General features: G+C 42.1%; 1 protein-coding gene across 4 annotated transcripts in view; it reads left to right on the forward strand.

Moving 5' to 3' along the window:
* Nucleotides 1–26201, forward strand: part of LOC102307488 (kelch-like protein 29) — a 273511-nt gene that overhangs the window by 26400 nt on the left and 220910 nt on the right. For 3 of the 4 annotated variants that reach the window (XM_014332219.2, XM_042219089.1, XM_005917719.3), the window contains exon 2: nt 320–388. The exons of the other annotated variant lie outside the window; for it this stretch is intronic. The gene's annotated coding sequence lies outside the window, so the exon portion shown is untranslated. The remainder of the gene's footprint in view (nt 1–319; nt 389–26201) is intronic. 4 annotated transcript variants of the gene reach the window in all.

Here is a 26201-nt window from a genome sequence, read left to right on the forward strand (position 1 = left end):
TTTTTTTCTCACATTTTCACTCAGACATTTGTTTGCTACTAATCCCAAGGAGCTTTCCAGCCATATATGTTTAGTTTGGCTGTCTCCCACTGCCAATTGTCTATTGTTGACCTCCGATATTCTCTCGGGACTGTTGTAGAGCCATTAATAGTACGTCTGTGTGTAGATCTGTCCTCAATTTCATACTCTTTGAGTGAATGGAAACCTGTTTCTTATTAATTTTTGAGAACACCAGAGTATTAGGACCGCGTTTATAGCAGTGCTTTTTTTTTTTTTTTCTCAAAGCCTTCCCATTTACCAACTGTTATTGTTTCTGCAGGTGTAGACAGCAATACTCAAAAGATCTAATTTGTCTGTGATGAGCATCCCCATCCACAAGAGACCAAAGGTACGGTAAGATATGAAAAGCTCATTATCTTAAGTCCCAATAAACATCTTATTATGCCACCGACAAGCCACACGGCATAATACAAAAGCACAATAAAACATGAGTCAGTCATATTCTGCCATGTCTTTTTATTGTGTTTTTTTTTTCCCATGGAAACTCTTTGGAGCCATTTTAATTTCACAAATTTTACTAACGATATTGCTGTAGAGGAGACAGGCTATAAAAATCTAATCTGATTATGCTCTAATGCGAGCTGACAAAACCTTGATTGTTTGATACAGCTTACTGTGCATAACGTGTAGTGTTGGCCTGGTTTGGCGGGGGGTTGATTGTCTGGAATTATTTGATATATGGTGTCATTAATTCTGCTTGACTTCCCTGCCGTGTCCATAAAATGAGTTGTGTCTGTCTTTGTTTCTTTCCCGCGATGATCTCGCAGTTATGTCGGCAAGCAAAACAAAGTTGGTCTCGAAGCAATTACTTGGGCTAGAGTCTGATCTCGGGTCATTAAGAGATAGGATTACTCCTGGACCGCGGGACCCCAGGAATGTGCAGACCCCTCCGGTGGTCTGCTCACCGCTGATGAAATAGAATTGAATTAATGGGGTTGCCCACTGTGAGGACTGATTAGAACGACATACTGCCTTTGATCCCGGAGCGAGGTGACCAGGCATGGGCGCCACAGGCATCGAGGCGGGGTTTCATGTGTGTGTGTGTGTGATTATGTGTATGTCCTGTCTTGGGTCAGTGCATCACTAATGAACGGTGCTCATTACGTGTGCTCTTTGCTGGGTTCATATCTCACTGGGGTGCTCCAGGTGTAAAATCACTCTATGGTGTTGGGTTTGTGGAAGGTGGCCCACAGTCATCCTGCTTTTAGATTTGGCAAATCATCTGTAGTCCTCGATGCATTTTAAATGCCTCCCCTTTGATCACAGTTGCAACTTGTGTGTTGTAGTCTGAGGTTAAATATAGCTCGGTGCTATAGGCCGTTCCCTGCAGTCCATCATGTGCTGAAGTCTAATAACACAGCTGGAATTTTTAACCACCGGTGTTTACCACTTTTTGGTTCAAGTAGTGTACGAGTTGGTAATTACCAGTTGAGCGTAACATTGGGCTTTTGTGCATCAGGAATTTCTTTGCTTAGTTATTAAGTAACAGAAATGCTCTGCCACAGCTCACAGTGGGCCAGGTGTGGAGTAGAGTGTTTACATTTTGGTCAGTCTAATGCAGCAGATTGAAAATACAAGTGCTGTTCGGGAAAGGTTTTCTTAAAGTGTTCAAGTGTTGAGATTTGAGTGGGCTGAGATATTATCAGGCATTCTTGGAGCTGCTAACGCGGCCTAAAAAATTCTGGCAAGGAGTTATAGCTTTGTCAGAGAAATCTGAGCAAAGAAGGGACTCGGTGACAGTGAGATTGATATGCTTAATCCTTTAGAAATGAGCTTCTGTCAGTGTATGGATTCATTATGAATACTGCTTCATGTAATGAAAACTTCACTTGAATAAATTTAAGTCGTATTTTACAGTAGCCGACGAAATTGGCAACCTATAACGCCAATTTACACTTGCACTTCTCAATTTACTTGATATTAATAGGCGAGAAATGTCTCAGTTGTCCTCAGACCTTGTGATGAAATGAACTGCGTCACGGTTTGAGAGTGTGAAAGGCCTGTTATTTGTTTGTGTGATCATTGTGCTGCTAGAAGGTGGCAAGAGATCCAGATCCAGAGATCATCACTGATGCACTGTTAGCATTTATAAAGTTGCTTTTTTTGTGATCGTTTCTTTTTTACAAGTTATAATTGCATTAGTTTGGGGATGACGTGAAGAAATCAACAAACGCTGCACTGCAGGATTTTATTGACTCGTTTCAGTCATTTCAAGACTACACTCCATGGACAAAAGAATTGGACCGCCCCTTTTCATCTAAATTCGCCTTGGTGTTTCTGGTCCCAGTCCCAGGTGGCCATGCTGTCTGCCCTTCCAAACATTTGAAAAGACTCAGTCGTTCTACAGAGCGCACTAAATACGAGGCCACTGTTGCCAAGTCAGTTTGTCTCCTAAATATTACTTGATCAGCAGTAGGAGTTATTATTGCAAAGATCATGTAAAGTTACTTAGTGGGGTCACTGAGTGCTGAGGTGTTTAGTTGGTGAAAGTCACCAGTGTTCTCCTGACTCAGTAACCACAGGGCTTAAAACCTCCTCTAGCATTAGCATCAGCACAAAAACTGCATGCTGGGAGCTTCATGGCTAAGCAGCTCATTACTTTTGACCTTTCTGCATTTTCTTTCCTCTTTTTAAGAAACTCTTAATACCTTCTAATACTTAAAAAAAAAAAATAAACGAATACCTTAGGAGTTCCTTTAAACGACTACAATAGTTGTTTTTTTTTTTAAAAGGCAAAAAGGGAAATTCATTTAATTTCAAAATTTCTAGAATTTTGTCACTATAAAAAAACTCAGTCACCAAACCCTTGATGCCAGAAGAGATCATTCCACTCAGGACAGGAATGGTGTTCACTCAGAAAGCCTTTGTATCCTTTCTAAATGGACAAATGCACCCAACCATGCCAACAAAATACCCCCAACTAGGGCTGTTCGATATAACGATATATATCGGATGACGATATAAAAACATCTATCGTTTCATTTTACGCTATTGTTTGTTTCGTGGTGTCGCAAAATAAACTCTTTACAGCAATGTTTTTCATGGTTTTGATGTCACTGTAGTGGCTATATTAATGTCTTAAAGTTCTCTCTTTCTCTTATATTTAATATAACCACACTACGGACGGACAAGCGCCTGTTTTTATGCGTTGTCGTTGGCAACAACGACGGTAACATCATCGCGTGTCCGCTTGTTTATGTTCCACATAAGCCTTTCACAATAAAGCTCAAGATCCTGTTGAGACTTTTCAAAATAAACTGAATCACATGAAAGATGCAGATTATTTATGGATGAGAATTAAAAAAGAGCCGCCAGGTGCTAAAAAAGAAACCTTAGACTCAAATGTTAGAGCAGGCTTTTCCCCGCAGCACGCCGTGTAATAAATACTCACAAAGAAAACGGCGGCTGTTACAACTTATGTCTAAAAATGTATCATTTCATGCATCTGTTAAAACACTCGACTCCAGCTACACGACGCCCAGCTGGAAACGCTTCACGCAAGTCGAGCTGCCCGAGATTCACAGAATTTACAGGAAATGTTAAATTTTTGTGATTTATATCGTTATCGGACGATAGAATTCATATATCGGGATATGAGATTTTGGTCATATCGCACAGCCCTACCCCCAACTGGTCAAAGATTGAGTTATTTTTATTAATATGTCCACCCTCTATGTATTTAAATAGTAAAATCTTTTATTTGAATTAAACACCAGGCCATTGTGATAGTGTTGGTCGTCTAGAACAGCCATAGTCACCTTTGCCTTATTATGTTGTATTTATACTCCAGTCCAAACTAATTGTTGGATTACTAAAACATCCAACAGTAATCTTTCGCTTTCGGTGATATTACAAGAATGGTCTTTAAACCTTTGAAGGCCACTATTTGATACCCTGCATTTAACCCATCTACCCACTAATTGAAAGTGTCTATGGGAATATCTTACAGCTAGTGGTTACCCGCTGGCTATAAGGTGTTACCATCTGTCTCCATGTGCCCATAAAGCTCAGAGTGGTTTGGGGATTTTTCCATTAGTTGGTACGAATGTTTTACGCCAAACAAACTGCACCACATTCAGCTCAGAGTAGCACGCTGAGTTGCATTTTCATGGGGCCATGGTGTGGTTATTTGTTTCACAGCCAAGTCTGAATGCTGCTGTTCAAATTTCAACCAAAAAGAATTAGAGATCTAGGGTGTTTTATCTGCTCCAGACATTCTTGGTGTGGATGTGCCCTAAATCCACACAGCAACATGTGAAAAGGAAAAAGAAAATACCGAATTCTAATGATCAGAAATGTCGCACTGCCTGCCAACAAAACTCAATAAAGTTTTGTTTGTTTGTTTGCTTTTTAAACCACATATCTTGGGAAATAATGGTCATCATCACCCTTGTTTGCCCAGCAGTGTGCTGTTTATGTTGGGCCCCCAGACGGTAAGCTTGAGCTGTCTGCCAGAATCATTCTCAAGGCCGCCTCAAGTAATGATAGATGACAAGCTTCTGCGAGGAGGAAAACGGGTCCCTCCGGTAGCCACGCAGAGCCGCTCAGACAAAGGTGCTATCATCTGGCAGCCCATCCTCTGCGCTATTGTGGAGGAAGGTTGAGGGGTGGAGGTAAATAAAAGAGTGGAAGAGTGTCTGCAGCGGCTAATGAGAAAGAAAGTTACATCTCTCCTGTTGAGGAGTGCAGTAAATTGCTGTGAGGCGTGTGCATTGACTCCTTCTTGTCAGTGAATACTAATAAATCCCGGTGGTCACCTTGATTAAACTGAACATGAAGTTCAAGTTTTGTGCTCTCGAAAAGGGCTAACCTTGACTTTAGACTGAGCAGGAAATCTCTCGTCGTCATTAATGGATTCAAAGAAAATGTATGTTTTGCACTCGTTTTAGGCTCTCTCTCTCTGTTAAACGCTGGTATGTTTCAAGCAGCAAAGACGACGTAATTTTTTCCTTTTAATAAATGTAACAGGAAAAATATATTTACCATGAAAATGAGATTTAAAAAATAAATCTTTCCCTTGGCTCTGTGACTCCATTCACTGAAGGCACTGAGATGCTGTAGCCAGCATCCAGACCTTGGGTTTACATTATTCTTACATTATTTTCTGAAGGTCCCGAGGTCAAGAATAAATAAATAACAAACAACCTTCCCAAAGATATTCATATCCTTACTTGAAAATACTTCTTTTTCTATGTTACCATGTGGGCTCAATGTCGTTATGCACAGTTCAGTTCAAACCAGCAATGTAGTTAGAATCTAGCCTTCAGCGATGCTAATATTTCATTTAATATTATAGATTTTACACTATAGATACATTAAGATGTTAGCATTAATTAAAAAGTGAACAGCTGTTTTTAAATTTGATGCGGTGGGAACAGTAAAAATGGCTGAATAAGTAACTTTATCAGAAAATTTGGACCCAAAGTGATTCAAGGAAGGAGAAATTGTTAGCATTACAGCAACAGGCATCGAGATCGGGTGGATGTCAGAATGTGTACATGCTAAAACGCCATGTCACGCCAGAGGGTCTCTGTGTGACTTGCCCACAGCCTTAGAGAATGATACTTCTTACTTAGATGTCTTGGAAAATTTCAGAGATGACACCGCTGATCAATAAAGCAGCCTACAGTCCACACTCACCACCAAGCTGGAGCATCTGGGACTCAGCTCATCTATGTGTCAGTGGATCTCCAACTTCCTAACTAGCAGACAACAGGCAGTAAGGATGGGCGGACATGTCTCAGCCTCCACCACTCTCAGCACTGGAGCCCCCCAGGGGTGTGTTCTGAGCCCCCTGCTGTACTCTCTGTACACATATGACTGTGTGGCCACTACCAGCTCCACCACCATCATCAAGTTTGCTGACGACACCGTCGTGGTGGGCCTGATCTCTGATAACAACGAGACGGCCTACCTGAAGGAGATTAGGAATCTGGAGAACTGGTGCCAGAGGAACAACCTCCTTCTAAACGTCAGTAAGACAAAGGAGCTGATAGTGGACTTCAGCACTAAGCAGGAGAGGAACTACCAGACCCCCGTCATCAACGAGTGCCCAGTGGAGAGAGTGGACAGCTTCAAATACCTCGGAGTTCACATCACGCAGGACCTGTCATGGTCCTGTCACATCAACACCGTGGTGAAAAAGGCCCGACAGCGTCTCTACCACCTCAGACGCTTGAGAGACTTCCAACTGCCCTCCAAGGTGCTCAGGAACTTTTACTCGTGCACCATAGAGAGCATCCTGGCGGGAAACATCTTAACCTGGTTCGGGAACAGCACCATGCAGGACAGACGAGCTCTACAGAGGGTTGTGCGATCAGCTGAGCGCACCATCCGCTCCGAGCTCCCTGACCTGCACTCAATCTACAGCAGGCGGTGCTGGACCAAGGCCAGGAAGATCGTGAAGGACCTCAGCCATCCCAACAACAGACTGTTCTCTCTGTTGAGGTCAGGAAAGCGATTCCGCTCCCTGAAGACCAACACAGAGAGACTGAGGAGGAGCTTCTTCCCGCAGGCGATACGGTCTCTCAATCACACCACCACATAGTACTGACCCACACATGGTTCTTACACACACACTGGACTTTCTGGACATTTTTGTTTTTGCACAACACTGGTCACTACTATTCTTCATTTCCAGGTTAATACTTGTACAGCTGCTGTTATTGTGTATATATTTATTATATTTCTTCATACATTCTTATATAGTTCTATATTGTGTATTTTGTTGTACAGTTATTTTATTTTCAACATTTATATTTATTCCTTCCTAGTTAAATTTACCCTTTTTAATTTTTCATATTTATTTCCTATCTTATTCATAGCCTTTTCCTTTTTTTTTTTCTTTAGGTCACGAGCAGTTGTCCAAGCATTTCACTGCATATCGTACTGTGTATGACTGTGTACGTGACAAATAAAATTTGAATTTTGAGTTTTCAAAATCGCATTCAGCAGCAGCAGCTTATTTGTTGTTGAAGCCAAAATCCCAGGTGAAAATAGCATTTAGATTGTTCAGCTTTTGTTGTTTTAATGTTGTGGCTGCTTGGAGTATATTCCTTTTTATCCTTTAACTAAAGTCTGTAATATTACACTTTGTGCTTATCCACACATGTTCCTTCACCTAATGGACTGTCCCACTGTGACGGGATAAAGACATTAAATGCAAAAAGGTGCCTCATCTCCCACAACCACTTACTTCAACTCAGCGGAGTACAGCAGAAGTTGCCTTATGTAATGTTTCATAGTGTTTTTCAAAACCCTACGTCTGCCACTATTATTAAAACAGAGTGTCTTCACCTGCTGACGAAGGGGAAAAGAAAAAACCTTTAGAAAGGCATTCATTGGGACACAGCGCGCTGAAGTATTAAGCTGCAGAGACAGGAAGTGTTGGGAGTGTAGTGGAGGGGGGTAGTCCTGGGGAAAGTAATGTTCTAAGCAGAAAATAATGGCACTAATGACATGACCTCTGACCTGGGCACCATGAAGCGCATGTCTGATATTGTCTTGGTTGAGAATAATCAGGTGTGCAGGAAGGGGGGGGGCGTTAGGAGCAAGGTCAGGGCCTGGTGCCATTCATAAGACAACCTCTGGCCTTCACAGCACACACACACACACATCTTTAATGATAAAAAGGGGTGGGGTGGGGTGGGGTGGGAGCACGGGGATCCCATTCACATGCTGTCACCAGACCATAACGGAGTCGGAACATAAACGCACATTCATAAACACTGGCTGCGACCCGCGCTGTCGTACATACCCGGTTATATTCTTGTCACATAAACAGTGAGGCATTGTCTCCTGCACGCCCCTGGAGTGATTAAGACGTACGGCGCGGCAGGGGGTCGGCCCGTGGTTTAAAGGAGCATAGAATCGGAAGAGGCTGACACACAGAAACGCGCACACATACACGCAGCAGGGGTTTTAGCATGGCATCTTATCCAGGCCATTGAGGCTAATATCTGTGAATGGGGCATGCTGGCATTTTCATGGTATCGGTGTTGTCGCTTTTCCTTAAAGCGCCCTGAGGGACTGCACGGTATGATCACATCATAAGGGAGAATGGGGGTGAAAAAAAAACTACCCTACCACTTTACCTCTAATGTCCTCAATCAGGAGCAGATGACTACAATAAAGGCAATAATATTTAAAAGTCATTAAAAACTGTCGGCTCACGTTTGGCTCAGCAGATAAAATTTCTCCGCTTTGCAGCTTAAAAGGTGCGAGGCAGCCTTGCTTTGGCTCACCGTCATGTGCTCATAGTGATGTTTAAATGACCGGTTTTATAAGCTCGTATGTGCAGCATTTCAAATAGCACACTGTAAATTGAATAGGCTAGAAAAAAAAAACGTACTGTATTCATTACAGCTTCAAAATGTCACTTGACCTTCCACCTTAAAAAGTGCTCAGGGTTATAAAACTTCATTTGTTTAAATTTGTGTTTAACCAGAAAACAAAAATCACTGAAATTAAAAAATAAATCAGTCTCTGCAGCGTGTGCATCACTGAGCCAAGGATGAGCACGCTGGGACAAAAACAATAAGTCTGATGCTATCTGCCGGCTGCAATTCATTGATTAGACCCATGAGCTGGAGAAATACCGGGATTTGCAAAAGCGTCCACGCGAAGAAAAAAAATCATTGCATTGGAGAAGCGTCGATAAATAGGCTTTACCGGGCAGTTTATTGAAAGACCCCTTCAGTTCCCATTTTAAATTGCCAACTCGGGTGAGGAAAGCGAGTATAACGCTGCGATATGATGCAAAGAGAAAGCTGAAAAATGTTCAGCATCGCCAGCTGTCCATCCATCCATCTACTCATGCACAGAGTCCTGTCAGCCGTGCTTCGCCTCAGCCCTCCATGCCAAACATTCGTGTCCCCCTTTCGGTGAAGACGTCTTGCAGCCTGATGATATCAAGCAGCGGGCTTTGCCATTTCAGAGCACACAGTATGTCTGTCATGTCAGCTGTCTTATTTAAGAATATCTACACCTCAACGTCCCCTATTGCCCGGCCTCCATGCAAGTAATGTCGTATTGATTTTTATGCTTGGCATCTGTGCTCCGGCTATAGAGTTAAGTCACGACCCGTAAATCAAAGCTTGGTTTGCGTCATTAGTTGGCATGCTATTGTAAGATGGTTATCGCTGCACATGAGGTGTATTGTTTCACTTAATGTCTTGAGCAGCGCTCAGCTCGAGCTCAGATATAAAACAGTGTGTGCTTCTGGAACAGAATCATAGGTAATTTCATATTTGCAGAACATTATATTGTATTTTATTACATTGCTCTTTCCTCCACGTACCACAGAAGCGACTATAAAAAAAGGTTGTTATCTTTGTATTTTTTCCTCATATATGTTCGCATCTGGTCAAGCTATTGTATTCAAGGATACTGAGAGTATGCGCATATAAACTAGAGCCTACACAATGCATTATGCAATATCAGAGATGGAGATAAAAACCATGAGTTATTGCTGTTCCTTCCTCCTTGTTGTCTGCTAAACTTGATTGAACGTTTTTCCATTTTTCAGCTGACTCAAGCTGTTTTGCAGGCAAAAAAGAAAATGTATATAGGATTTCTTCTTCTTTTGCTTTCTGGGTCGAGCTGTTAGACAGTGTCACTGCTTCCTGTCCTGCATCATTTAAAGAAAATGAAATAAAAAAGTAAAACAGCACGCCGATGTTGTGAATATCCTGTGTCCACCCCGTTCCAGCCCCTGTCAGATTCACAGATACGTTTAAAAGGAAGCAATTTCCATGCCTGGTATGAAGCCTCCTTTTTAACCTTAATTACATCGCAGCTCTGTACGGACCAAATGTCCTCTGCCGAAATTAATTTCCCAACAGGGACTCTTATCAAAGAATTCAGATGTAGCTCCTTATCATCAGCGGTCAGTGCCACTGCGTTATAATGTACTTGCTGCCAAATTTTTATTTGCATAAATGTTGACACGAGCCTTTATAGCCATCCAGAGAGTGCAACTCATTATGTCACCTATCGCTTATGTACGGCGTCTCAGATGTCCGCCGCCGTTCTCAGGCGTGACAAAGATGTCAGGGTTGGCATGCATGAGACAGAGAAAAGCATTTAACTGCATTTTCCACTTAAACTGGGATTCAGGAGTGCGCTGTCATTTATGCGAAAGGTTATTGTCTTTCAGCAGAGATGACAGGGCGAATACAGATTCCGAGTAGTGAGCCATTACCGACATGCTACAGGTCATCTGCAGTTATGCGTTTATCCGGGCTCTTGTAGATGGAGATTTGTTTTTCACCGTTTCGCCCTGGCTTTAATGACACAATCCAGGAAGCTCTACGATGATCCACAGGTTGTGCATTTTAGTGTGCATGTAAAACGATTAAAGTGATCCTAGTGCAGTTTTATGGATGGCACACATGTGTAGCGCAGATGTCAAAGCAACACTATAGGGGCTCATACTTGTGAGCGAGCATTCCTGCACCATATGTGTTTTTCCTTAACTCCGCTGCCCTCGAATCTTCTTTCAGAAACCGCTGCATACTGCTGAGGCAAAACAAATCACCTTTCAGTTTAAACTCCCGCTGCTTACTAAAATAATCAAAATTCACATCGAGCCTCAAAACCCACACATCGAAACAGTCTTTCCTTCCAAGCTGTAAACCCCCCTAAAAAATGAAAGTGCCGCTTGTAAAAATTGATTTTGAGATTGAAGCAGAAATTTGTGTTGATAGCAGTACTTGGCACTATAGCATTGAGAATCTGAGCTGGGGAGAAAAGTTCAGTATGCAGTGAGTACCTGGCTCTGTTTCTTTTTTTTGAGTGTACTTGAGGTGTCGGATGAGCAGGTTGCGTTGGCTTTTGAGAGCAGTTGAAAAAGAAGCTCGTCTATACGCGCTGACCTTCCGCGGCTAGACGAGCCGATGAAAGAAAAACAATTAACGTCAGTGAAAAGTCTATTAAAGCACCGCGGCTCTCCGTCCGTCTGTCGCGCAGGTGTTACTTCAAAGATGCCACCTACAAAGTTTTGTAACAAACTTGCATCGCGACTGTTAAACACATTTTTAAATCCATCCGGTGCGCATTAATCCGAGCCTCTCCCGGCTCTTTTCCGTCAGTCGTTATGTCTCATAATGTCACTCGACTATCACTCAGCTGTTTTTGTGTTGACTTTGCTTCTCTGTATGCCAACCTCTGCTGCTTTTGTCAGTCTTACAGCCACCCACCGAGATCAGATTAAAGCAGATATGTCGAACACAGCACCACTGAGTGGCATGCCTGGAGCAAAGCATGCTGGGATTTAGCGGCTCGTACGCTGCTCTGTGACAGCTGAATGGGCGAGTGATGTAAGTGGCACTGTCCCTCCTGTAATTGCTGTAAACTAATTAGGATGTATGGTTTGTGGGCATTTTAATGGAGCTGCACTGTAATATGTTTTTTATGAGATTTTCCGTAATCTTGTTTTCTCTGCGACTGTCGCAGCACGTATGTCGTTCTCTATTTTATCGAAACATTTCACTTGGTAATTAGGTTCCTTACACCTGTGCTTCATCAGCAGACTCATAAATGCTGAAGGCCTTACTTTCCTCAGTTTTTAGCAGTTCTGTGCTGTACTTTAAGTTGGGTATACTTCCATGTAGTGCAGTATTTACTTCGTTTATCCTGCCGCCATCTACCGGTCACAGCCGATGGCGTCCCCTCACTCAGCCTGGTTATGCTGGAGGTTTCTTCCTGTTAAAAAGAAGTTTTTCCTTCCCACTGTCACCAATTGCTTGCTCATAGGAGGTCATCTGATTGTTGGCGTTTTTCATCTGTTATTGTAGGGCTTACAATCTAAAGAGCCTTGAGGCGACTGTTGTTGCGATTTGGAGATATATAAATAAAATGTAACTGATTTGAATTGGTTTGAATTGTGACGGGGTACTGTAGTCCCCAAACTGAATGTGGGAAGCTCCAGCCATGACTATTTAACACACATAAACATCACACTTAGCAACGCATTTATCTTCAGTGACTAAAAGTCCAGCTAGATGGAATCAACAGCTGATACTAGCTAGCTCGCATCACAGTCAGCACTCCTGATATATCCTCCACCTCCCACTGGATGAAAATTGGTTGGGGGTCCCTTCCGTGGTTTAGATAAGATGGCAGCCACTAACTGTGAGAATTAATCTGGGTTCTTGCAGTGCTCTGTACACGTAGCTGTACTTGTCAGTGTGAATGCACTCAAAATAGCAAGAATGTGCAGGCAGATTTGAGACAGAGGGCACGACTCCATCATTCTGAGATTCAGCACATCCAAAGTCAGAAAAAAGACTCTTAAGGGAGATGGTTTAATTATAATTTGAAAGAGCAGTTAAGTTCTCATCCTCTGTGTATACCCCTTCTCTCTCTTTCTCTCAGTCTCTAACTCCGGGTCTCTACACCACACCAAATGTCTGGTTACTGGTGTAAACTGGTTCGCTTTCAACTTATTTTGACATTTTAAAATGCGAATGGGGAGAGGTGGGACCAAATAATTAAGAGCTGAATCTCAGCAGGTTATCTGTTCAGGTGAATTCATGTTTACTTGAATGTTTTTTTTCATTTACTTGAATAAAACATACCAATAAATATAATTTGAGGCAATAAATTACCGAGCAAAGGTTAAATGTCTCTATGATGAGTTTATCATCACTTGGAAAGACTCGACCGTTTGAAGTTTGCTGCCTCAGTGAGCCACCACATTAACCAGTTCTCAACCAGCTTCTGCACAGAGCGCTCCACCAGCTCATCGAGGGTCTACAGAGCCGATTAAGGAGTACCCTCGCTGGACCATGGTGAAATGGTGGAGTTAGTCTGTCAAACCAAGAGATGGGTCTCACAACAGTGATCTAATAAGCCTGCTGATAGAGGAATAGGAGACAGGAAGAGCCCGTTCTATTTGCTGTTTATTTTACTAATTCACTCATGAATTATGGTGTACACATGTATTAAGCAGAGGAGTTGATTGTACAGTAGACTGACGCAGAAACAAAGACATTTTCTACCAAATTTCATGGTTCCTGGAACAACGATCCAGGCTTCTTTTAAAGTAATCTATCATGTCCGCTCAGTTAAATGCATTTTAACACATTTAACCTTCCTGTGAGGACGAATGCTGTTCTCTCCAATGTGTAAATAGAGCTCAATATGAACTCTGAACTCTTCTCAAAGTGCTAGTAGACTAACATTTTAGTTAGAAAGGACAAAAAAATGTTATATTGCAGTATGGACTACTTGGTCATTGAAATATTGAATTTCTAAGCATTTTTGAGTAATGCACTATGTGTGCTCAGAGTGTGTAGTGCAGCAAAATTATATACAAAAATATGATTAAAGAAGTGATGAAATAAACCAACAGATCAAACATTTATGAATGCACGGGTTCCTCATTTGCTGTTTTTTTTTCTACGGTTGAATTTCCTCTATCTGCTTCACACCACCAAAAAGTTGAATTTGCTGTATTTCACCCCAGATATTATATAATTTTTTTTATCCCCGTGGCAAAAATGCAGAACAACTTTTTAAAGTTTAAGATCCACTTTCTTATCATCTCTTGGGAATTAAGTTTTAGACATGCCCCGAGTGATTTCTACACATCCAAGCAAAGAACTGACAGGGTCACCAACCTGTGAGCCTCAGTCCCTTCCCCTCACATTACACCCGTGCCATCAACACTTTCTTCTTTTTTTCCACTCACTTTTCCTTTTAAAACTTCTTCTTTTTTTCTTTTTTTTACCAAATCAGGCACTTCTGGGTGGAGAGAGCCTCTTGTTTAGTTGTGAAAAATCAATAGCCATTACAGGAGGGAGAGAGAAAATGAAAGAACATGCTCAAGAGGGCGGGAGACAGACTGCTATCCCTGTCAGTCTGACCCTGCCTGACGGCTGTCATCTCCCTTAATTGCTTTGCTAATATCATCCCCGCTCAGCCTGGATCTAGGTCAGCAGGGCCCCTCTGTTGGAGCTGACTTGAGGCTGTCCTGCTTCATGATCTCTCCCGCTGTCTGCCTTTTTCTTCCCCCCCTCCATTAGGGCCATCTCAATTAAAATAAAAACACACAGTAGGAGAGTGAGGAAAAATGCATTGTTTCTTGTTCTGATATGACCCTCGTTTGAATTAAACCAATCAGACACATTTTTTCCTGGCAGTAGATAATCATTTATGCACCCTGCTCTATTCTGGGAGGGGAAATAGACTTGCCAGAATGAACCTTTTTATGTTTCCCTCAGGTGATGCAGGATCTGCTTTTTCTTTGTCTGTCGTTCGTTCTGCCGTTTGCACCTTTAGGTCAGAATACAAAGCTTCTTAGTTACAGAGAAGCTTAACGCCGATAACTTCGGCTTGTGTTTCCGATTTGTTTAACACGGCGGTTTTTATAATGAAAGCATTTGAATCATTTTTGTCTCACAGTTGCGAACTGCCTATTTTGGCTCAACGAGATTGAACCGAGTAGATTTAATGATGGTGATTTATTAAAAGTGAATAATTACAGCTGCTCTTGAGGACGGTTGTATTTAAAAAGATAAAAATTTATGAAAACTAATTTATTTAAAAGCAATAAAAACAAAGGATGAGGACGGACAGGATGATATCTAAAGCTGACGGATACATGAGTTTAAAGGTCAATACACATTTTTTGTGAATTAAAAATCGGATATATTGGCAGATATTTTTTCCCCGCTAGTGATTCATGTAAGAAATAATAGTACTGTAAATATCAGGGATATGTAACTGAAGTAGATATGAACTAAAAATCACAAATAACAATTTATCTCAGTTTCAATTAATAAAGAATAAAAATTATTATTATATCCATCCATCCATCTCCTTCCGCTTATCTGGGGCCGGGTCGCGGGCAGCAGCCTAAGTCTACGTCTACACTAATCCAGATAAATTTGAAAATGGCGTTTTCGTCTAAAAACGCTTCGGGTCCGCACTGTTGTTTTCAAAAACGCTACATTCCTGTACGGCACATGCGTGAAACGTGAGACGATTCGACCTGCCTCATTTCCGTCTGCCGTTTATTTACTTTCCGGCTCTTTGAAATGTCGCGGAGGAGTGCCGAGTTTTATCTGGAGCTATCTGGAGCATGTGCAAACTGATGCTAACCTTTAATAGGGCTGTCAAAATTGAGAGCAAATGACTGCATCATATGACTAAAATGTGTCATTGTTTTCCAAAGCCTCCGTTTTCGCTGTCCACGCTGCGACGCGCAAACGGCGTTTTCAAATGTATCCACTTTGGAGAGCGTTTTCAAAAAGCTCAGTTTTCCAAAAACGCCGTCTCAGTGTGGACGAAAGCTCCACCCAACAGCCAGTTGGATCGGTTGGTCTTTTTGTTTGTGGCATTTGTTTGTTTCTCTCGCTCTTTCTTCTCTGCCATTATAAATGCTGATATCAGTTAACCACAGTTAGCACCGACTGATAAATTGGCCCTGCCGATATATCGATCGGGCTCTAACGACATGTCATAAATGTGACATCATATGCGCTTCCTCTGTAAAATAAAGGGAAGCACATTTCACTACTAAGGTGGTTTAATTGCGGCGTTGCTCACTCTTAAATCAGACCAAAGGACTCGGCGCTTTAATGGGTGTAAGGTGCATCATTTGTTTACATGTGAATTTGCAATCTTTATAAAGATTTCCTCTCTCTTCGTTTTTTCCCTACTTATCTCATATAACGCGGCTTAATGAAGTCTGGAAAGCGAACTGCAACCTAGTTATTGTTGCCAACACACCACCAGTGTAACGCCTCGAATCATTTGATGCTCCAATTATTTTTACAATCAAGTAGGCTTGCATAACAAAACACTTTCTGCGATGAGACTTGAATTTCGCTTCCAGCTTTGCTTGGCAAACTGTCCACTGGCTAAAGAAAGTGGGCACTGTGAGGCTGTGTGTTTGAGAGGAAGAAAGGGAGAACATTAGTGAGCGTTGGGGATGAATCACAGACCAGCTGTTTTCTGCCTTTGGGGAAAAATGCTAGTGAGTTTGAGACGGTAGGATTCAAGAGCAGCTTGTTGGTTGTTTTTCTTCATACCTTTTTCACCTTCACAAATAGTTTTATTAGCACCAAAGAGTGTTTCAGATTCGTTGTTGTATCAAGCTTTAGACTAGTACCTGGATCTATTTTAATAGGACTGGACTAGGCATAGTGTCTGCAAATCCAAGTTTATACACTTGAACGCAACAAATAAAATGGAGAAAACATTGGGGTGTTTGAAAGCTTTTCTCGCTAGTCTGCAGCTTTTCTATTGTTTGCATCTCCAGTCATGGCTACAGGCAGCCATTTTAGCACAGACAAGGGACGAGGAACTAGTAATTGTGTCAGCAGCAGCGGCTCTCAGCCAAGAGCTGCAGATACTTTGTACTTTTTCCCCCTGCTCCCTGTTTAATGGAGCGTGTGAAGGCCAAGGTGTGCTGCCCCGGCCCCAAGTCTAGGCTCGGTTCAAATGGCCTCCCGCACCTTCTCTGATAGGCACAGTGGAACAATAAACCAAAGGTGGAGCAGCTGCAGAAAGCATTAGTGTAAGGCCATTTGTTCCTCGCTCCCATTTCAGCCTCGCTGCCCTCCGTTTGCTCCCACAATAAGACCCCTATTTTCATGACCTTTCACAGAGCCTCGAGTTGCATTACTGCAATTTAGCATAAATGTACAAGTTTATGATTCACACATTTGGGTTTGGAAGCTACCTACAGTCTGCTGATCTCCCTTCATGAGACCAGAAGAAGGTTTTTTTACAATATCTTCATCCCTTGGTGGGCTGTAATCTTGTGTATATTGGCCCACAGTTGCAGATTTCAAGCACAGTCCAAACTGCGCTTCCCTTCACCATAAAGAGTGGAAGTCCAGCTGTCACCCAAACTGTTTGGTTTGGAGGATCTTAGGGAGCTGAATAGAGGCAGACCCTTTGGTTAGCGCGAGGTCTGTTGTTTTGGAACTATTGATGGGGAAAAATGCCCAGATTTCACAGATTTGTGGTGCCACTGTTCAGACCACATCTAGCCTTGTCATTAATGAGCTTTTGAGTCAGACAAATTTCTCTCTCGGTTTCATTTTTCTCCATGTCTGCGTTTTCTTCTAACCAGCTTCCTTTCACTGAATTTCATTGTTCCCCAGCATACACCCCACTGCCCTCATGATAGCAAAGCCTTGACTTCATTACGGATGCCAAGTTTATTATCTATTTAAATATGCTGCACTTTAACTCAACACTATGTGAAGCAGATAAAATCAAGACGTCTGAGTGCACACACTCCTTTGTCAGTTCTGTAACAAAGTCTTGGCTTTTTGAAAACACTTTTGGTGAAATGGAAAATATTCTGGAGTGTTAGCAGCTGTCAGGCAGGGATGGCTAAAACCTGAACTCAAATCTCAGGTCAGTCCAAGTTTCGGTTAATTTAGGATGTAAATCTTTGCAGTTCTGACTAGATATGAGGTCTCTCTAAACGACGAGGAGTAAAGCCAATCGCTTTGCCAATCTGTCGAATTGTTTTTATCGTCTTGATGATAAATTCCATAAAAACTGTTGGCATCAAATCTGTTAACCACCTAGATTCTACACACCTAATATGGCTGCAACCCCTCAACGTGTGTTCATTAATATTAAGGACAGCTGAGAGGGTAGTAACCCTCAAGATCTCCATATAAAGCCAGGCCTAATTAATCTATACAAGAAAGAAAGGCATTAAAGCTAAGAAAAAGTAAGTAATCAGTCCTTTTTGGCAGGTTTATAGTGCAGGATTAGATTTAATTAGGCCTTATTTTTTTGTAGAGGCCTTTTTTTTCTGTGTTGTTTAGTGAAAACTCCCTTAAGACTACTGTGAAATAAACATGTTTGCCCACTGGTGAATCTTCAGTTAGCCTATTTTTATTAGCGTGTTTGTGAATGCCATAAAAGTTTGTTTTGCACTGTTAACGCTTTTGGAAAAACTTCCATCCTACCAGAAACGGTTCTCCGCTGGGATAGTATGAGATGTTGCGTGATCGCCACTATTGTGCATGCTTTTGTGCACACTTGCACATCTGCATTTAAAATTTCATGAAAGACCTAAAGGACAAAAAGCAGTCAGGCCATTACAAGAACCAAGAAGCGGCTCTTTTTTTGTTCACATCTATGGGGTGGTGTACCATGAATTCATCCGCAGGTTCAGGTACTGAACACTGAGGTCTGCTAAGCTATCCAACGTAATGCATTACTGTAAATACATTACATTTTCCAGTAATGCATAATGTAATCCATTACTGTACAAAGTAATTACATTAAAGTAATGTAATTATAGTACACAGGCTATTCATTTATCTGCACACTGCATTGGGAAGCATCAGCACAGACTAATTTGCTAATGCAAAACCAGCCAGAAACTTGAAGTGATGTTAAAGCTGAGTGTATGCTGACCCCAGCGCAGCAGCCAGAGCCTGAACTTCAACAGGTACCAAAGGCAGTGATGTCTGCTAAGGCTCGCAGCACTGTAGCGTCTGTTTTTACCTGCACCTGTTTCTTAGGTAGAATTACCTTTAATCTCTCTACTCATTACTGAGAGTGTGTAATGCATTGCTTTTCTTTGAGTTACAACCCCAAATCTGGTCCTGAGGCATCTGAGGGTGGTACTGTGGTGCAAACGACTTGAACCTGAGCGTGCGTCAGCTCACAGTGTGTATATTTTGACTGTGTCAATGCGGTTGATCCTCCTGACCCACTTTTTGTGCCGGATTTACAATTTCTGTCTCTTTCAAAATTAAATTGGATTTAGTGGATCGCCATTTTGATCCAGTTGAGGAAGACCGTCTATGTGAACTTGACTTTTTAAGAGCCCTTCCAAACATGGGATCAGAATAAAGTTCCAGCAGACTAGTTGGAAGGGGATGGGGACCAACTTTACCAAATTCTCGGTGTGTCTTTTTGCTCCCTAAGTCTTTGGGCACGCCTCCTGCATTGAAACAATGATGGAGGTGGTCATGGCAGCTACTCTGACTCTAACTTGTTACGTGCCTGAATTCCTTTATTGCACTGGGCTAACAGTTGCTGTCGGGTTGTTGCTTTTCAATAATGTGCTACTGATAATTGTTTTAAACAATAATTATAACTAAATTGGATCCAGTCTGTAATCTGCCGCGTTTTGCAGGCGAAATGAAACAGTTATGAAACTTGTCCTGCTGCGACAGTGTTCAAACCAGAAGACTGCAGACAGCAGAAGTCCAGGAAATAGTGCAGGTGTTTCCAGCACATTGTTTCATCGCCGTCTGCTCTGTGCCCAGTGAGCACACAGACTGACTGTGTACTCATGTTGATTAGCCACAACAAGCCTGGTTGCCTTTTTTTTTTAACCATCTGCATGCCACAGCTTTTAGTGTTTGCCCCACACTCCCAATCCCATTCAAGAAGTGATTGCCAAAACAATCAGACAGTCGGATATTGACATGAACACACACGAGACTGAGTTTGTGACTCATATTCCCCCTTTGTGGCCCTGCATCCCGGTAAACAGATTTTTAAAGGTGTGCTTGTTGATAGGTATCTTTAACACGATGCAAGGCCAAAACCTCACAGGGGAAAATACACAGCGGCACCCAGGAGTGGATGAGATCACAAGGCTATATTGGGATGATCTTTCCATTGGTTTTTCAAATGGCTTCATTTCTTTCTTTCGGTTTTTTTATAGCCTGGATTGGCCTAGGTGTGTGTGTGAGTGTGTCTATAGCAAACTGTCAGTTATCACGTTTGACATCGGCAATTGACTCCCATCAGTCTGCAGATAGGAGTCGCTCCACCAACAAAGATGTGGGAATGAAAGAGGAATATTTTCTCACAACCAGCCCCAGCTCCCCCCTCCCCCCCGGCAGCACCTTTTTTAAGGATTTTGTGCTTATTCAGGCAATTCCGTGTTCTCTCGGATCACGTCGAGCTCCGGGCCGCGTTGTGCTCGAAAATACTCGAGACACAAGAGGCCAAATGAAATTGCTTCAATACCTTCTTGATTATTTTTTATGTGGAAAGGCGTGGGTGTGTGTGTGTGGGGAGGGACTGTAGATAACCGGTCCCGACACTTAAGAGTGACATCAGCATTATCCGTCCTCATCTCTGCGCCTTTATTGAAACCGGAGAATAAATTCAGAGTTGGTTTCACTGCCGGCACGGCCGCCTGGGAGTAAACGCACTTGAACTATTGTAATAATCCACAAAACACTGCACAGCTAGAGGTGAGACGCTATCTAGTTCACGCAGGATAATGGTTTCACTCAGGACATCAAACTGTTCAGTCATTTAGCTGCCGGTGGTTGGCTGCTGGCCTCTGTCTGGAAAATATAGATTAAAAATCTTCATCCGTGTTGCAAAGTTTCACAAAAAACATTCTTTTCCTTCTTTTTTGTGTCAAGCTGCTGATAGCACACGTTTAGCTGCAGTGAAAACCTTTTAGATTATGTGGTTTTTATTTTTAGGTAAGTGTAGTTTTTAAAAAAGTCGCGCTGTAGAAATGAAAATGTCAGCCGGACCACTGCTTCACCCCAACAGGTATAATTACTGCCTAGTGGATGGATCTGACAAGTTGAAGTTTACCTGCGAGTTTGTCATGACTCATAATTATTAGGGATGTAAAGAGGCAATCTGCAACACCAATGTTCCATTTTTGTGTCACCGTACATTTGGGCTGTAATCTCGAGGCTGACTCGTCCATTGTTCAGTTGATGTGCTCTCAACCAACCTGCTTCTTATGGACTTCACAACCATAGACTCACCTAAACCTTTTTTTGACAGCTGGCTACACTTTACTGAACTTCTGCTGAAAGCTGGCTCCAATATGGCACCATGTCAAAGAAATCCTGTGGCTGCAGTGTGGCTGCAGTTTTTAAAAAGAAGTTGGTAAAAAGTTGAGTTTTTGCATAACAATCCTATAACATATCAGCAGAAAACTGCAGGATAGCTTGTCTGTGTTTATTGCTTTTGGCTTTGAACGTACCAGAACTGGTACGTTTTCATACGTTTGGCACAAACGTCCAACCGCACCTCTGATCCTGACCAATCAACTTATGGAAGAGCAGGCCAACTCAAATTTCTTTGGTTAGCTGTACAGCCACAGTATTTATCCCCTCTGAGTGAGACTCATTTAAAAGACACTGTCTCAGTGGTGATTTTATTTTTAGAAATTTGCCTTTGCCAGTTTTGAATCAGCAAGTTGAGGGTGTAGATTTGCAACGCATAAGAGCCTAACCGTGTAGATGAGTGACTTCTCGCGCTTTGTCACCTTCTTTCACACTCGCACACATTTCATATACTAAAGGTAAATATCTTCCTTCCCAGGCCAGTGTGGCGTTGACTGGGATTACTGTGAATAATGTGATGATTGTCAGAGCTTTGGGAAAATAGTGAAAGGTTGTTTACTGCCACACCAACAGTTTTTACAGTTGATTGCTGAACGTTGTTTGATGTTACTCCACTTGGAATTCTCTTTCACACTCGAGTTGTCTGTCTGTGAGCTCTGTTACATTCCCTTTGGCATTTGAGGTCCAAAATGATTTGGAGGTTGTTACTTTAAAAAAAAGAAAGCACCAAAGTTTGTCTTTTTGCTTCTGTTACACTTTGTGTTGAAAAATGGACAATATAATGTTCTTGGAGTGAATCATGTAGATTATTGACCGTTTGGGCATAAAATGGTGTGTGTGTGTGTGTGTGTGTGTGTGTGTGTGTGTGTGTGTGTGTGTGTGTGTGTGTGTGTGTATAGGGGTGCAAGGATACACAAAATTCACGGTTCGGTTCGATACTTTGGTGTCACGGTTCGATATTTTTTCGATACAAAAAAATGTTCATGCTTTTTAATTTGTCATTTATTAAAATTATAAATATATATTTTAACTCAAAAGTACAGTTTTTAAATTTAATGTTGCTGAAACAACAAAGTAATAAAAAAAATAAATCTATCTGATCGAGAAATCACTCATCTTTGGAAAAGAGAGTTTATTACAGAGAAATGCTCTTTCCAAAATAAAAGCTATACTATCCGCTTCTTCTGGGCTATATTCTCAGCAGCATATTAAACATATCAGGTCCCCATAAGGAGAATCATGTGCTAACGGCTGTCTAAATGACTCGGGTAAAGTTTGTAGCATGCTGCTTGTTGTTTTTGTCTGCTTCCACTTGTCTTTGCACTAGGATGATGTCGGCATAAATGTGCAGTCATATTCACTGTGTTCCCACTAGTGCTGTCAGCGTTAATCTGAAATGACGTTAACGCCACAACACGGCAAATCTCCGTTGACAAGCTACCGCGGATCGCCCGTGCGTGGGGCTGGACGGCGTCAACACGTTAACGAGCAAACTGCGCTAACCACTAGTTCCCACCCATGTAATTGAGCATTGCGTGGCACATCCGACATACTGTTTTACTTTTGTCCATGACGCGCTTACCTTCAGGGTCATACTTCACATGAAGACCAAAATAGTTCCAAAGGCCAGATCTGAATGAGGGTGGGGGAGGTTCAATTTGCCATGTTGCAACGAGCTTAGCTTCTGTCTTGCTAGCTTGTGCTGCGCTCAGTGGATCTGCGCTCGACAGTGCAGCCTAGGCGGAGTAGTCGAACGCAGATCCACTGAGCCTCAACACAGACAGCATCGTCAGAAGAAAAGTTGATAAAATAAATTAAAATTTTGTATTGTTCGATACATATGCGTACCGAACCGAAAGCACTGTATCGAACGGTTCAATATCGATACGAGTATCGTTGCACCCCAATAATATATTATATATATATATATATTTTTTGGGATTTTTTTCGGGCAGGCACAAATAACTTACCTATCACGGCATCAAGAAGTCATACTTAATGAAGACAAATAAGGAGGAAAGGCCAAATTACATAAGCACTGGACTGTAAACTGGAGTGTAAGCAGTTCATATGGAATGATGAATCCAAATGTGACATTTTTGGTTTAAATTATCCTCATTTAGTCTGTAAAAGTATCAGGAGAGAGTGTCTATAGCCACCTGTAAAACATGGTGGAGACTGTCGTGCTTCTGAGCTGCATTTCAATAAGTGGTGTTGGGATCCTGTCAAAATGAATGCAGTAATGAACACAGAAAAGTGCAGCCAGATATTGATTTGCCGTGCGATACCATCTGGAAGGTGTCTGATGAGCAACAGCTTCATTTTCCAGCATGACAATGATCCCAGACATGCTGCCAATGCATACCTGGATAGAAAAAAGCACACAGTGGAACAGTATCAGTCATGGATCGGCCTCCCCAGAGTCCTGACCTCATCATTGCTGAAGCAACGTGGGATCATTTTGACAGAGAACAAAACAAAAGGCAGCGAACATCCAAAGAAGAACTTTAAATGTTCTTCAAGAAGCCTGGAGAACTGTTCCTGAAAGAAAGAACAAGAAAGCTGCATGCACATATTGGTCCTTAACAAAATGTTTTAGAGCTCCCAGATAGAATAACGTGAACCTGGGGCCAGTGTCTGCAGTTTCCAGACAATGCCGGTTCCACCAGCAGGTCAACATATTCAGCAAGTGAGTCATCATCTCCACTTCGAGCATCCGCATTCAGAAATTTCACATCTTTAAATTATGCTTGACACTTAAATAATTAATTGAATTAATAACATTTTAATAAATCTCTTCATCCTCACCTTGAATCCCTCAGATCTGATTCACTGCGCCTGTTAAATAATAGAGCAAGTGAAATCTATGCAATGACCCCCAAATTTTAAAATTTCAGTGTTACTTATGACACAGACAGAGAACTTGAGCGAATGTGATATTTAATAAATGAACAACAGAGTAGTTCTTTTTTCCCAAAGTCTGCAGGTCATGTTAGATAGATGTGGCTGAAATCATATTTTATGATTGGGCTAATTAAAGTGGCCAGTCATTTTTTATGTCTGTGGCAGGAAGCTTTACTACCTCGTTTGGGGCGGACGGGGAGTGAGACACTGTGGAAGGACAATGAGCTTCCTCCATTACTCAAGTCGTCCTCGTATTTTTTCTACCAGCGACCAGTCAAACAACCTTTACATATAGTTAAGTTTAAGATCTCCATGGCAGCTCTCTGCTTGAAGGATACTCTATTTCTGTCTTATTAACCTGACGCATGAATCAAAAACCGCAGCAGCTATTACTCTTCAAGAGCTTAGCATATATATCATTCTTATAATCTTGATGGATTTGTCGTAAATGTTCTTATAATACATATTATGAGGAAAACGGTGAGTCAGGAACTCTTGCCGTTTATTAATAACTAATTAGTGATTCCACTAAAATGTGTTTATTGCGTAATTAATTACCACCATCACATTATAGCTTGTTCTGACGAGTCCATAGACTTTCCCGCTCAGCTCTGTGCAGCTGCGTTGCTTTATTTTCCCCATGGTTGTGATTTGATATGAGATTCACTAGACAATTTCCAGTTTATTACTGCTGTGTCCAGGTAGTCCCTGATAAGATTACCCAATGTCTATGAATCATTGCTGGAGTGTGTTTGAGGCGCCGGTCAGCGGCTGAACTCGTATATCCCGGATTGTTCACCAGAGCGAGCACCGTGCCCTTGCGACACGAGCAACGCTTTGCAGAAACTGCCCCCCTGACTGCCGATCCGGGGCCTCTGTGATAACGTTGTGCTTCTGTTTCGGGTTTGGGTCGAGCACACGGGTGTGCGATGATCCCTGATCTGTGGAGGAGGCAGTGATATGCCTGTGGGGGAAACACTCCAGAGCCCCAAACCCAATTTCCACTGAAAGATTGAGGAGGCTACCGTGCTCTGGGCAAGGCGCTGGACTCCCTTTTTTTTGCCCCTCTTCTTGTCTTTTAATCACATCAGGCTTTTAATTCTTTCATGAACTAGTCTCAGACCTTTTTTAACCTTTTATGAAGAGCAGGCTGATGTGAGAGCTGAGCAGAACTTGGCAAATTGCTGCACTTTTAAAGGAGAGTTTTGTCTTACTTTTAGTTCACCACTCAAAAAAATAAAGCATCCCTATTTAATCAGAGTATAGCAGTGAACCTTCTGGGATATTGATCTGGTCAGTTAAGTATCTGAGGGGGTTGTTAATCAGTTTCAGCTGCTTTGGTGTTAATGAAATGAACAACAGGTGCAGTAGAGGGTCAACCTCCAAAACAGGAATGGAGGACACTGTCATTTTTTCCCCCTCCTCATCTTTTCTGACAGTTTTTTCACTAGTTTTGCATTTGACTAGGGTCAGTGTAACTGCTGATGAGCCGATACCTGGACTCTACAAAGGTTGCGCAGGTAGTCCAACTCCTCCATGGTGGCAGACACCTGAGACTGTGCAGCCTTGCTCCAGATCAACGTCCATCCTCTCATTAACAGCATTCCCGGACAAACACGCAAGCATGTGGGAGCCATAGAAACTACTGAGAGCCATTATGACTTGCTTCATCAAAATGGGCTAGACTAGAATTATTTCCCCTCAGTCATGAAAGGCTGATGGGGTATTGTGGTCAACTCGGAGGGCAGGAGATATGGACATCCAAGTTTGTGATGCGGTAACTCGAGAATGAGACAACGTAGGATAGGGCTGTTCGATATAACGATATGTAGCGGATGACGAAATGAAAAAGTCTTTTGTTTCATTTTACGCTATTGTTTGTTTCGTGGTGTCGCAAATTAAACTGTTTACAGCAATATTTTTTTCATCATTTTGATGGTCACTGTAGTGGCTGTATTAACCCTTTAAAGCCGGTCGGAGCGGGCACGCTCTGTTTTGCGTAACTATTTTTAAATCCCGGTAGCTCTGCAACCACATAAGCTAACGCAATAATTTTATTTGCATATGAAACCGGAGGAGTTGTACTTACATCTTATGCCATCAGCTTGTCCTCGGTCACGGTTTCCTTCCACATATAGCTTTGCAAAAACTGCATAAAAAGCGCTTGCAGCAACAAAAACATAATATTCCAGAAACACGCTTTGCCGATCCGATCAGCTGCTCATAACACTTCCTACGTTGGAATAGATGTCAGCGTGAACTTTTGCATGTCCACCATTACCTGCCTGAAACCAGAAGTGACGTCATTTTCGGGGAAATGTAGTTTTTTACCATCAGAGCCTCATGAGCCTATACTGGTGTTTTTAAAAGTTATCTTTGACTTTATGACTTTCTGTGTCGTTTCTGGGATGCTTAGGA

The sequence above is a fragment of the Haplochromis burtoni genome, unplaced genomic scaffold (assembly GCF_018398535.1).
Source record: "Haplochromis burtoni strain Fernald_Lab_line unplaced genomic scaffold, NCSU_Asbu1 Contig_28, whole genome shotgun sequence".
Classification (NCBI taxonomy): Eukaryota; Metazoa; Chordata; class Actinopteri; order Cichliformes; family Cichlidae; genus Haplochromis; species Haplochromis burtoni.